Raw genomic sequence first — 14826 nt, forward strand, 5'->3', positions numbered from 1 at the left:
GTTTATGTAAGCAACATCTATAGGGGAGATGGTCTTTCTGTTCTTAACCACAGCTTAATTTCAAGAGTTTACCTAAGGAAAGTATCCATTTATGTTCTATAGTTACCAAAGGAAAACAAGAACAGAGAAAAAATGTGAAAGACAAAGGACATAGGCTGGCCAACTAGAAATACATTATAAATGTATTTGATATGTACATTTAATGTATGATATAAATACATAAGCTCAATTAATGTGTAATAACTGTGTCAGCCCAATTAATTAAAGCATGAAACATTTCTGCTCAGAGGCATCATTTAAGAAATAATGAATCAACAAAGCCCCAACATCTCAGTTGCAAAAATTATGTAAAATATTTGTATCATGGATGAGTAGAATAATTTTTAATATAAAAAATATCACTTTTAAAACTACAATGGAAAAATCCTAGAATGAATGTGCCAAAGTAGAGGACTGGAGTAGGTTTGGATAAGATGTATAAAGGGGCCATTATAACTATTCAATTAGCAGGTTGCGAGAGCAGCTGGGCTGGGTAGAGTCGGTGTTTGGGTTGGCAGTGATGAGAGTGGGAAGTCAGATCAGTATCCAAGGATGCATCAGAAAATAGGTCTGATTAACTAAAGGATCAAAATGAGGAATGATTGCAATGGCCTTTAAAACTCTGCATGATCTGAATAATCTGACCCTAATAACTTTATCCTTCAATCCACAAAAGCAAATGCTTACTTGTTTCAGTTCTTTACTAATTATAACTTAAGGTCTTTCCTATCTATATACCTATTGATCAACTTCAACGAGAATTTATAGTACATTTCTGCATTTAAGTACTTTCTTTAACAGATTAAAACAAAAAAAGCATGGCTCTGACATAACCAGAATCAACTTCTTTGGTATTATAAATTCATAAAGAATAAAAAGCAAGTCCTGTCCATCTAGTAGGTTTCTAATGAAAGAGCCATGTATCCAAAATTTATTTTTAAAAATAATAAAAGGATTTCTAAAAGGTCATCTGTAACCTAGTTGTTTGCTACTTGGAAGTAGTTCTCTTAGAAGTAGTGTTATATTAGGGATGTACATGTGTATCTTTTGGGTTAGTTTTCTAGGCCAGCATACAAAATCATGCCAGGATCACTCGACTCCATTTATATTATCTGTCTTCTTCACCTTAATTTCATCACAAAAGCCTGTGCATTCATAGAGTAAGTTAGTGGTTAATTTTAAATTCACTTTACCAGTGCTTGTTAATTATGATTTAATTGCCATCTCATTACTTACAGATATATACATAATATTTAATCATCAATCATTACTGAACATTCTTTGAAATCACTGTGGACAGCCACTATTTGGTAAGAGCCACAATATCAACACTAACCCTGCCCAGCCTCACTTTAGAGCATTTAAGAAGACAACTGGACCACATATGCAACCATTCAATTAGGAAATCTCTAATATCACTCTACATCCATTAGAATGGCCAAATCCAGAAGACTGTAGCACCAAATGCTGATGAGGATAGAGAGCAATAGAAACTCCCATTCATCACTGAAGGCAATGCAAAATGGTATAGCAACTTCAGAACACAGTTTGGTGGTTTCTTACAAAATTAAACATACTCTTACTATATGATCCAGCAATTATGCTTCTTGGTATTTATCCAAACAACTTAAAAATGTATGTCCACACAAAAATCTGCACACAGATGTTAAACCAGCTTTATTTAAAATGTCCAAAATTTGGAAGCAATCCAGATGGCCTTTAGTAGGTGACTGGATAAATAAACTGTGGTACATTTAAACAATGGAATGTTATTCAGCGCTAAAAAGAAATGACCTTTCAAGCTATTAAAAGACATGGAGGAAACTTAAATATATATTACTATGTGTTAGAAGCCAGATTGAAAAATGGTACATGTTGTATGATTCCAACTACATGGCATTCTGGAAAAAGCAAAACTATAGAGACAGTGAAAAGATAATGGTCACCAGTGATTAGGTAGGAGGGAGGGGCGAATAGGCAGAACACAGAAGATTTTTATGACCCTAAAATAGTGGATACATGCCATCATACCTTTGCCCACACCCACAGAATGTACAACATCAAGAGTGAACCCTAATGTAAACTATGGACTTTGGGTGATTATAATGTGTCAAGGCAGATTCATCAACTGTAACAAATGTACCGCTCTGGTAAAGGACATGTTGATAGTAGGGGAGGTTGTGCAAGTGTGAACACAGGATATATTGGAAGTCTCTACATCTTCAAGTGTGAAGACAGGATATATTGGAATTGTCTACACTTTCTGCTCAATTTTGCTGTGAACCTAAAACTGCTCTAAAAAAAAAAAGTCAATTTTTAAAAAGGAGGAGTGGGAGAGATACTCTGATAACCGATAATTTAGGTTTGATTCACCTTGGAAGATACAACTACAGGTTAACTAAGATACAACTATAGGTTAACAACCCATGCTCTCTAACCTGATCTAAGGCAGTCTTTTTTCTTATCTTTTCTTTCCTTTTATTTTCTCTTTCTTCCTTCCTTCCTTCCTTCCTACCTTCCTTCCTTTTTTTATTGTTGGCTCTCATAAAATTACCAGAAAAGCATAATCTTGGAAAGTATAGAAATTCATATTATTGCAAACTTAGAAAAGTAAAAGAACAAGTATACTGATAATTTTTAAAAAATGAATTTAACTCATGATGTTGCTATTTTAAAATAGTACGTATAAGTTTTTATCACTGCTATTCTAAGTTTGCAATAATATGAATTTAAATATTCTAAATAATCCTTCATATTCTATTAAATGTATAATTACATTTTAATTAATAAGTTTAGAATCAATGTTTAAATTCTTAAAGAAAACTTATTTTCTAAGTTTTGTTTATTAGCTATATAAGCTTAGAGCATTAATTTGTGTTACAGGAGTGAAGAGAGCTTCTCTCCCTGCTTAGAAGCTCATGGAACTTCATAAATCCCCAAAATAGGTAGAACAGATCAAAAATCTTAGACATGCAAATACTCCTGGAACAACATAATTGACTTTGAGAAATTTATTTTAAGGAAATAATTAAACTTTGAGCAAAAGTATATCTATGAGGATATTAATCTTAATGTTGGTAAGTGTAGCAAAATTGGAAACAACTTAAATGTCCAAAGGTAAGGCATTTGATACTGATAAACATCTAAATGTTTACAACTTATCCTACTAGGGAGGCTGTGAAGAATTAGTCACTGCCCATTACTGGTTTGACTGCAAAATAATATAGCCCCTATGCAGGGTAACTTGGCAGTGTCTATCAAAATTACAAGTGCATTTGACTCAGCAATCCCAGTCCTAGGAATTTATCTTAGCAATACGCCTGTACTTGTACGAAATGACATGTGTAAGTTCATTCTTTGCCCCCCAATTTGTAATAGAAAAAGATGAGAAACAACCTTCTCTAGATGACACTGCTTAAATAAACCATGATTCATCTACATAATTGTATATTTTGTGGCTGTAAGGGAGAATGAGGATGCTCTTGCGGTGATAATGAAGAAGATCCAGAAATATATTAAGTAAAAAAAAAGTAAAAGTAAGTGTAGAACAGTGTAAATAGTGTGTTCCCTTTTGTGTAAGAAAGCAGGAGGAAGTAAGAATGTATATTTGCATTTGCCTTTATTTGCATAAGAAAACACTGAAAGAATACTAATAAAAGGGGTTATTTATGAGGAAAGGGGTAGGATAGGAGAGACACTTTTGTGTTTACCTTTTGAAACTTTTGATTTTTGTGCTGTATAAATATATTTCTTATTCAAAAAATTAAATTAAAAATGAGACGAATGTTAAATTATGTTTCTGCATGATAGAATGCTAGATCATGAATAAAACTGAAGTTGCAGGTGTTTAAATATAGAGAGAAATATTTAAAATATATAATGAATAGGAAAAGGAAAAAAATGAGAATGTATGATGCTTTAAATTGAGGAATTATATTTACTCCTTCAGTATAGCTATCCTAAAAATAGGATAACTCAGTAAAGTGTTCTTTTTAAAATCTATTTTTGGAGTCCTAAACCCCAGGACCTCAAAATATTACTGTATTTGGAGACAGGGTCTTTAAAGAGCTAATAAGTTAAAATGAGGTCATTAGAGTGGGCCCTAATCCAATATTACTGATGTCCTCATAAGAAGAGGAAATCCTTATAAGAAGAGGAAATTTGAACACAAATTTGCACAGAGGGAAAACCATGTGAGGACACAGAAAGAAGGTAGTCATCTACAAGCCAAGGGCAGGCCTCAAAAGAAACCAATGCTGCCGACACCTTGATCTTAGTTAGACTTCTAGCCTCCAGAATTGTGAGAAAATAAATTCCTGTTGTTTAAGTTAACCAGTCTGTGATACATTTTTATGGCAGCCCTAGCAAACTAATACACTATTGATCCACATTCTAAAAGTTTTTAAGAGCTCATACCCTCCAATGATAAATGAGAATGCCTGTTTCATACCTTGTACTAGCTAATTAGGTAAGTCACAATACGATATCACACACTAATCTGCATTTCTCTACATTTTTCTTATTTTAAAAAGTTGTATTACTATTCAGAATTTGAATGTCATTACACTGCCATGATCAGTGGACTAACCAATTATTCTCAGATGACTAAAGCTGAGCTGGAGTGTAGTGACTATTTATAGTGCTCCCCTGAAGTAGAAATGAGGTTGTAATGCCACTCACACCTTCATGATCAGTTTTGCGCCCTTTGTGTGTAACAGTCCTGGCTGGGGCTGCTCCCCACTGTTCCTCTTCTTACCATCTTTCAAACCTCCCTCTAACTGCTGTTTTCCCAGGTTTAACACCAGTTCTCTCAGAGATCACACCTTGCCAAGTATGTGGGACAGGCAAGCATTTAAATGCCGGAAATGATCAGAAAAATATCCATAATGAGCACATCTAATAAGCTGAGCATTACAGTAAATGAAAATAATTTCCTTGTGCAAAAACAAAGCGAAATAAATGAACAAACAAACACCCAGTCTTAAAGTTCAGGGATACTTAGAACTCTGAAGTTTTTTGCATTGTATTGCAATACTGTCTATCTGAACTTCCTAGTGACTAAACTAGGATGCTTTACAAGGGAGAACTTGCTGGCTAATTAGGGCAAGGCTAATCCACTGAGAATGCTATGAAATGTTCAGAGGGAAGTTGGAACTAATAGGAAATAGGCTTCTCTGTTACCAGCAGGAGAAAAGAAGCTTCATTTGAACCTTAATGCATCCCAGAGGCTGAGAGTGGCTTTACCAAGCAGGTGTATACAGCTGGGTGTACCAGGCAGAGCAGTTATGAGCAGCCAGCCCAGAAGACACTTCTAAAGACACGTCTATTTTATCTCATATGATCTTTGTGGCGACCTCCTTTGGGTACATGAAAACCTTACTTCTGGTTAATTTCTCTACTTCCTGCCAATGTTACATTCTTAGAAACTAAAAAGCACTCTGAAGACAGATGCTCAACAATTCAGAGAACTTGAATCTTACACAGTTGTCAGTGCCCATAAGACAAGACATATTGCTATAGAATCTTTAATGCAACAAAAATTTAAACAAGTATTGTTTTATTACTTACCTGGCTCACTTTTTTTAACAGATTTTGGTTGTGAGAAGCCTTTTAATTTTTACCACAGTTATTTTAAACTGTTTATCATGATAAATTCACTTCCTCTTCCTTTTGCATAAACTTATCTAAGATGTCATAGTGGTTACCCCAAATTTTAATACACCAGAAATATGATATATAAAAATATGATATACTTCGTTAATGTGCACACCGAAGTTTAATTTTTCAAATTTATTTTCCACCCACCACTCTCAGTCCAGCATTCTCCATCATAAATATATCTGGTGGTATCTGAATTAAACGGATGCTCTTTCCTTTAGGTTTAAAGCCTGCCTAACAAGCCTGGCTAGTTTAGAACTCCAAAAATTGATTAGCATCTGCATAAATGCAGCCCGACAGCTCCAGTAGTTGTGTCTTATCGTAGGAAAACATTCCTGGTTCCCTCCCTGCAAACTCAGCTCCTCCTTATGCTGTCTTTTTGCCACTTGGACCGAACATCCTTGAATTTCCTGAGATCTCTTGGATCGATACTATTTTTATGTTCTGTAATAAGTCTCTGACTTTTGATTTCATCATCTTCTTGCCTAAGTTAAAATATTCCCCCAAACAAAAAGACATCCTATTAGACTTCTTTTATTAACGTCAGTGTGGTCTAAGGGGGAAGGATTCCAAACAAGGAGACAGATTTAAATTCTAGCACCAGCTCTTTTTATAACTGGTTATGTGACCTTGGAAAAGCAATTTAGGTCCTTTGTACCTCTAGCATGTAGTTTCCCAACTGTAATAAATATTATAAATCCATTCTGTTCTCATCATTTTTATCATCAAAGGACATTTATCAAATGCATACTTGGTGATGGCACATTCCAGGGTACAGCAGGCAGTCAGGGCCCGTTAGTCAGTCAGGGGTCTAAAGCAGAGAACTGAGTCTAGTAGAGGCTTTGTTCACACAAACTCCATATGAGCATTTGTTCACAAAGTTTTACTGCTCTGTGGAGGAATAAGAGGAAAATACACAGTAAGATCCCCCTTTAAAAAAAAAAAAAAGCCAAATTTATTTACTATTCTAAAAAACTGGTCCTTTATGTTAAGATTATACCAAATTTTTGGAGTGTAAAAATGTCATTTCTTTTACGAAATTATGGTCATAGTAGATGGTACCTTCTAAAATTGTCCTCGCCAAAATAAAAAAAAAAAAATTTCTTTTAAAAAATTTTAATCTTCAAATATTTTGCTAGTAGTGAATTCCAAGTTTGAGCTCTACTATAGAGTTCCAGACTGGGCCACATCTCTCTTGATAAAGAGTTTGGATCCCACCTCTAGCAGCCATCATCCTCTTCTGGACTCTGAATGTGTAGTTTGAGGACATTCTGAGCTGGAGGTCTCTGGGCAACCTGGGACCTGGTGTCTGCACTGCCTTTTAGTGTCCACATTGCATAGGTAAGTCCAGTAACCCCTCTGTACCTCGGGTTCTTCACCTGTAAAATGGCATCAAGAGACATCACTCATCCACCTTTTATCCTAAGGGGTGACAGATTCTCCCCTTGACCTAACTCTAGTCCAGTTCCTCTAAGCCCTCAAGGCCCTGACCTTGGGCTCTGTCCTTGAGTCATTAGTTCAGTTTTAGCAAGAATCCCGCCGGGTCAGTTGAGCTGAAAATCCCTAACCCTTGAATATCTGATCAAATTCCTCATCCCCCATCCTCAATATCTTATCACTCTGGCCTGCTTCGGCAAGAATCCAGTTGAGTCAGTCTAGCAAGAATCCCATTAGCCTTGATGTTTTATCTTAGTAACTTTCCATACACTGATCCCCGCCCTGCTCTTTGGCTATAAATCTCCACTTGTCCTTGTTCTATTTGGAGTTGAGCTGGATCTCTCTTTATTACAAATCCCGTTGTAGTAGCCCCTTGAATAAAGTCTTTCTTTTACTTTTTGATTTACTTTTTCTTTAACATGGAACAACCAAGAATGGCATAGCTCTCTGTGCCCCATTTCCTGGGCACTAGTTGTATATGACTTCACCCCTTCTACTCTCTTCTGATAAAGCACACCTGAATGCCAGGTGAGTTAAATTAATGCTATTTTAACAGTGGTTATCAAACTGGAGTGAGCATCAGAATAGCCTCCTGCACTTATTAAACACAGGTTGTCAGCCCCTACCCTAGAGTTCTGATTCAGTAGGTCTTGGGAAGGACTTGAAAATTTGCATTTCTGTTAAGTTCTCAAATGCTGTTACTGTTGTTGGTGGTGGTCCTGGAACTACACTTTGATAACCATTGTAGGATAAGAACTTTGAATCCACTAGTATTTAGGAGTCAACCAATCAATTAGTCAATCATTCACAAACTGCACTCTTATTATTTGTAATAAATCATTTTCTACACTTTGGTTCAACTGCTGAATTAGCAACTCCTTATCCTTCCAGCTAAAAATTTCTATGATGTTTGAGTAAGGCGAGACAATGAGTCTTGATTCAACAACTGAAGTCTCCTGCTCAGCTTCTGTCAGTATCTCCTCCACTTCACTTACCTAAAGACTCTAACACTCAGTGTCATAGGAACCAAGGATAGCACACTGTATTTTCATTTCTTGCATGAATACAGGATGGAGTGCTCTTCTCCAAATCTTGACAGTTGTGACAAAAATCTTCTCTTTTCTTTAGGGATTTCCCCAAAGGGATAAAATCTACAATCTGGCTCTTCCAAGGCTGGAGGGAGGTCATTCCAGGCCCAGCAAATGCTGAAATTAGCTTTTAAGAAAGTCCAAGACAGGCACTGGTGATGTATTGGCTTTTTCTTTGATAGAGCCTATAGGTCATTTTAAATTGAAATCCAAAGGAACCAAAGACAATTTAAGTTATGTATATAGACTTTCCTAATAGTGATGTATTTTATGTGAAAACATTTCAATCAATTGTTGTTCAGAGGCTGGTTGTCCAAAGGAAGGAATAAATATTCCTCTGGGAATTCAGAAGTCTATTGGTTTTGTGGTCCACCAGAAGCCAGGAAAGGCAACTTAGCAGCAAAGGAATGAGAAGTGCACTGGGCAGCTGCCTCTTCACTCAGGTCCAGTTTCACTGAACCTGAAGAAGGCTCTGATTGGTGCATTCCCACAGTAGAACATTTTATTTCCTCTGGCTTTTTTACAACATGGAAATTTTGTAATTTTCTAACGGAAATTGATTATAAGAATTGTCAACTCATGGCTACTCGTTTTTAAATAAAAATAGCTGCTAAAGTATCAAAGTTCTCTATGTGCCAGACATTGTTATAAGGACTTCCCTTGTATTAATTTACTCCTTACAATGGTCCCATGAGTACTATTATGAACTCCATTTTATAAATAAGGAAACTGAGGCATAAATAATTAATTTGCACAAGACCACATTAATTAGAAAGTAAGAAGTAAAGAAGATAGAATTCAAACCAACTCTGGCTCCAGAGTACGTTCAATGTCGCCCCTCCCCCCCATTTTTAAATAGAACAACAACCTTCTGGATTAATTAAATCCATAATTCAAATGTCTTATTGAACCACTTGATAATCAGAAATTGTTATGGGTTGAATTGTGTCTCCTCCAAAAAGACATGCTGAAATCCTAACCCCCAGTAATCTAGAATGTGATCTTCTTTAGAGATAGGGTCATTGCAGATGTAATTAATTAAGATGAGGTCATACAGGAGTAGGGTGGTCTCCTAATCCAATATGACTGGTGTCCTTACGAGAAGATGGTCATGTGAAGACAGACACACAGAGATAACGCCATGTAGAAAGGCAGATATTGGAGACATGTGGAGACACGTGCAGCTGTAAGCCAAGAAATGTCAAAGATTGCCAAGAAACCACAGAAGCTAGGAAGAGGCAAGGAAGGATTCCCTTACAGGTTTCAGAGCGAATGTGGCTTTTGCCAACACCTTGATTTCAGAATTCTAACCCACCAGAACTATGAGACAATGAACTCGTTATTTTAAGCCACCCCGTTTGTGGTACTTTGTTATAGCAGTCCTACGAAACCAGTATACAACTGATACATTTATTCCACATTCTCTTTCACTTCTCCCTCTTAACTTTGATGGCAGTGCTACAGAATAGCAGGCCAACTTGGTAAAACAAGAAGCAAAAATCTGAGTTGTTCATTCATTCAGAGCCTGACACGATTCCTAGGATGCTGTAGGTGCTTAATAAATGTTTGTCGATTGAATGAATTTAAACATTTACTAGGGGAGTACTCTTTGCTAGGACTATCTAAAAATGGGACAAAAAATCTTAAAAATCAAGAGAGAGCAGAAACATTCGCCCTCTCAAATTCACAGATGACCTGATAGATATTAGCCACCAAAGTTTCTTCCAGCATCTCTAACACAAGTAAAAAATGACTGTTTTAAGAACTGGTTTCTGCAAAACAGAAACGAACTCATAGATACTAAGAATAAACTACGGATTGCCAGGTAGAAGGGAGGTTGGGGGACTTGGTGAAAAAGGTGAAGGGATTAAGAAGTACAGACTGGAAGTTACAAAATAGTCATGGGAACGTAAAGTACATCAAAGGGAATATAGTCAATAATATGGTAATGACTGTCTGGTGTCAAGTGGGTACTAGACTTATTATGGGGATCACTTTGTAAGTTATATAAATGTCTAACCACTATGCTGTACACCTGAAACAAATGTAATATTGAATGTCAATTATAATTAAATTTTTAAATTAAAAATTAAATAAGAATAATAAAAAATAAATAAAAATATTAAAAATAATAACAAAGAATTGGTTTCTGAGCCCTACTAGTCTGTTGATCTCTCTGTCTTCTTTTTCATTTTCTTGTCCCTTTCTAGTGGAGATGCTAATGAATGAAACGTATGAAAAACACATCAGGAGGAAGCCGTACAACCCCCAAACCTGATCATACGGGCTTGGATAATTGAGAGGATACCACTGCCAAACTGTAGAGAAAGCACTCTGAGCATGTTTCAGACATTGGTATCTAATGAAGTCTTGTAAAGGTCCTTTTAAAAAGGTTTGCCCAAAGTTGATGAAATAATTATCTGAAAACAGATTTATTGAATGTGTTAAGTGAAAAGAGCTAAGAAAATTATATGCAACATAGTCTCATTTTTTTTTATAAAACAATGGCAAAAAACTCTGCATATCAATGTGTGTGAAGCTGTTTATATACATTTATGTATCTTTAAGATTGTACGAACATGGAGGTAGAGGACATTGTATCAGTTTTCTATGGTTGCCATAATAAATTGCCACAAACATGTGCCCTAAAATAACAGAGTAGTTAAATTCATAGCCGTAGAAAGTAGAATGGTGGTTTCCAGGGGCTAGAGGAATGAGGAGTTGTTATTGAATGGGTATAGAGTTAGTTTTGCAAGGCGAAAAGAGTTCTGGGATTCATTGCTCAGCAATGTAAATGTACTTAACATTAAATATACACTCCAAAATTGTTAAAATGGTAGATTTTTTCAAAAGCTTAAACTCTTGAGGTAGGTATCATTTTTAGCCCTATTTTGGAGGAAAATGATGTTGCCCAAAATCACAATGATAGTAAATGACAGAGCTGAGATTCAAATCTGAAGGCCTCCTCCTAATCACTATGCTATGTAAAAGATAAAATAAATAGTCTCTAATTACCTTTTTAAAAACAAAATAAAGAAAAAAGAGATCTTTCTCCTCAAATAAAGTTAGTTATTCTCTTATAGTTTTGAAGGCTCAAAGTCTGAAATTGGCTTCACTGGGCCCAAATTAAGATGTTGGCAGGGCTGCACTCCCTCTGGCATTTCTAAGGGAAAATCTATTCCTTCCCTCTTCTAGGTAGATGTTGATATTCCTTGATTTGTGGTATTCCAATTTCTGGCCCTATGGTAATATTGTCTTTTCCTCTTGGATGTGCCAAATCTCCCCCTGTTTCTCTCTTATAAGGACGCTGTAATTACTTTAAGGGCACCCCTGGATCTTCCAGGATAGCATTCCCATTTCAATCTCCTTAACTTAACCACATCTGCAAAGACCTTTTTTCCATATAAGATGACATGTACAGGTTCCAGGAATAAAGACCCACTATCTTTGTGGGGGCATTATTCAGCCTATCACTGATGCACACTGTATCATTAACATCGAGAGATGCAGCATAATAGCCAGTCTCCAAGATAGGTCCCAATTATCCTTGCCTCTTGATATAGTCTATTTCCACACTGAATAAGGACTGTCTAGGTGACCAGTATTGTATGGCAGAAGTGACAGTGTGTGATTTACAGGTTTAGGTCATAAAGGGCATTGTGGTTTCTGTCTTGCTTTCTTGAATAGATTGCTCTGAGGGAAGCCAGCCATCGTATGAGGATACTCAAGCAGCCTTGTGGAGAGAGCCACATGTAAAGGTACTAAGGCCTCCCACCAACAGCCAACACCAACTTGCCAACCATGTGAGCTGGAAGCAGATCCTTGAATCCCAGAAAAGTCTTGAATAACAATTGCATTCTCAGAACTGCTCAATTACCCAGCCAAGCTTCTCTTGAGCCATAAAAATTATGAAAAATAACAAATGCTAATTGCTGTTTTAAGTTATTTAATTGTGGGGTAATTGGTAACATGGTGGTTTGAGAGCAAAAATCAAGCCCCACCCCCCAAAGAAAACTACACTGAAAAATAAAAACCCTCTTTCTAATGCATTTAAATAAAATTATATACTTTTTAAAATTCCACAGAGACTATTCGGGGTTTATATGATACTAATCTTTGACAATAAGAAATGGATCTGAATGGCACACAGTATTCTATATTTTCAGGAGCACAGAGGAAAAAGCATATAATTTTGTTGTAATTACCCTGCATCTTCTCATACTATTATTATTGCTTACCTAGTATTCATTCTCCTCTAGTAATAGTGCCCTACTTTTCCTCTGGAGAACTACACTAAAAGGACATAAAGGAATAAAAGAATGAAAAAAGAGCCAGATTTGAAGGCAGAACTTACTAAAATAAACAAACAAACAAACAAATAAATAATAAATTAAAAATAAGTAAGTAAATGAAACAAGCCCTGGTGCTCTGCTTATGACCTCTATAATCCGTGTAAATCAAACTTTTAAAGGAGCACCTAGTTATGTGTGTGTGATGCCAATCCACTCCTCTCCTAAACCTCATAAGCCCCTTGGAAGAAAAAGCTGATGTATTGCTCTATCAACTCTTAAAAAACCAAAGCTTTCTGTTACTTAACAAGTATAGATTAATTTAATGCATTCTACAATGTGGCCCAATCTATTTTTCCATTCCTCTCTCCCTCTATGTGGCATTTTATTAGTTAGGTCAGGCTGCTATAACAAGATGTCATAGACTGAGTGGCTTAAACAGCAGAAATAATTTTCTCATCGTTCTGGAGGCTGGAAGTCCAAGATCAAGGTCCCAAAAGGGTCAGTGTCTGGTGAGGGCTCTCTTTCTGGCTTGTAGCCCTCTCACTATCTTCACATAGCCTTTCCTCGAGAGAGAGAGAGAGAGAGAGAGAGAGAGAGAGAGAGAGAGAGAGAGATCTGGTGGTGCCTCTCCCTATTTTTATAAGGACATCAGTCCTATTAGTTTAGTGCCCCACCATTATGACTGCCTTAATTATCTCCTTAAAGGTCTTATCTCTAAGTACAGTCACATTGGGAGTTAGGGCATCAATATATGAATTTGAAGGGGACACAATTCAGTTCATAACAGACATTTACTGCTCACTAAATATTCATGTGCTCCCTGACATTTCCCAGGCCCCTTACAGTCGGTCAGGGTCAGGTGACAAGTCTGTCAATTGATGTTAGCAAATATGCATGTATCACTTCTGACTAAAACCTTTAAAAGCTAGTGCATGGCCCTTTAGTTCTATTTTTCTTTTGTTGACCTAGAAGCCCCGTATTCTAAATGATGTAGCTATAAGATGACATACTCTCCACTAGCCTGGATCCTTGAAAGACTATGTTGGAGCCCTACCTCCCAGGTCAAATTGCATTGGACATACAAATTAGAAATAAATCTTCATGATATTAAGGCTTCTAGATATCAGGGTAAATTTATAATTAAGCAAAACTTTGCACTTCCTGACTAATAGTTAAATCTTATCATTTGACCACAGTGAACTACTAAATAAATGGAAAGATATTCTATGTTCATGAATCTGGTCTTAATATTGTTAAGATAGCATTATTCTCCAAATTGATCTACTGATGCATTACAATCCCTATAAAATCCCACCTGTTTTTTTGCAGAACTTGACAAACCAATCCTAAAATTCATATGGAAATACAAGGGATGCGGAATACCCAAAACAACCTTGAAAAAAAGAACAGAATTTGAAGATTCACATTTCTCAATTTCAAAACTTAATACAAAGCTACAATAATCAAGACAGTGTGGCATTGGCGTAAGGATAAACATATATGAATGGAATAGAATTGAGAATTCAGAAATAAACATTTATAGTCAATTGATTTTTCAGCAAAGTTTCCAAAGTGATTAAATAAATAAAGAATAGTCTTTTCAACAAATGGTTCTGAGACAAGTGAATATTCACATGCAAAAGAATGAATTTGCGGCCCTAACTTGCACTATATACAAAAATCAGCCCCAAGTGAATCAAAGGCCTAAATGCAAGAGCTAAACACAACACCAAAAGCATAAGTACAAAAGAAAAAAATAAATTGGACATTATCAAAATGAAAACCTTTCATACTTTAAAGAACACCATTAAGGAAGTGAGAAGCAACCCATAGATTGGGGGGAAATATTTGTAAATCACATATCTAATAAGGGTCTTACACGCAGAATATACAAAAAAACTCTTACGATCCAACAATGAAAAGAAAAATAGCCCAATTTAAAATGGGAAAAAGATCTGAACAGACATTTCTTCAAATAAAATATACAAATGACCAATAAACACATTAAAGATGCTTAATTTGTTATTAGGGAAATGCAAATCAAAGCCACAATGAGATACCATTTTATAACTACTAGGATGGCTATAAGGAAAAAAAGAGCAAAATAAGTATTGGAGAGGATATGGAGAAATGGGAAGGCTGGCACATTGCTACTGGGAATGTAAAATAGTGCATCTGCTTTGGAAAACGGTCTGCAGTTCTTTAAAAAGTTAAACATAAAATTACTATGACCCAGACTTTCCACTCCTAGGTATATTTCCAAGAGAACTTAAAATACATATCCACAAAAACCTTGTATATGGTTGTTCCGA

Source organism: Pteropus alecto, unplaced genomic scaffold (assembly GCF_000325575.1).
Source record: "Pteropus alecto unplaced genomic scaffold, ASM32557v1 scaffold3, whole genome shotgun sequence".
In the NCBI taxonomy this organism is placed as follows: Eukaryota; Metazoa; Chordata; class Mammalia; order Chiroptera; family Pteropodidae; genus Pteropus; species Pteropus alecto.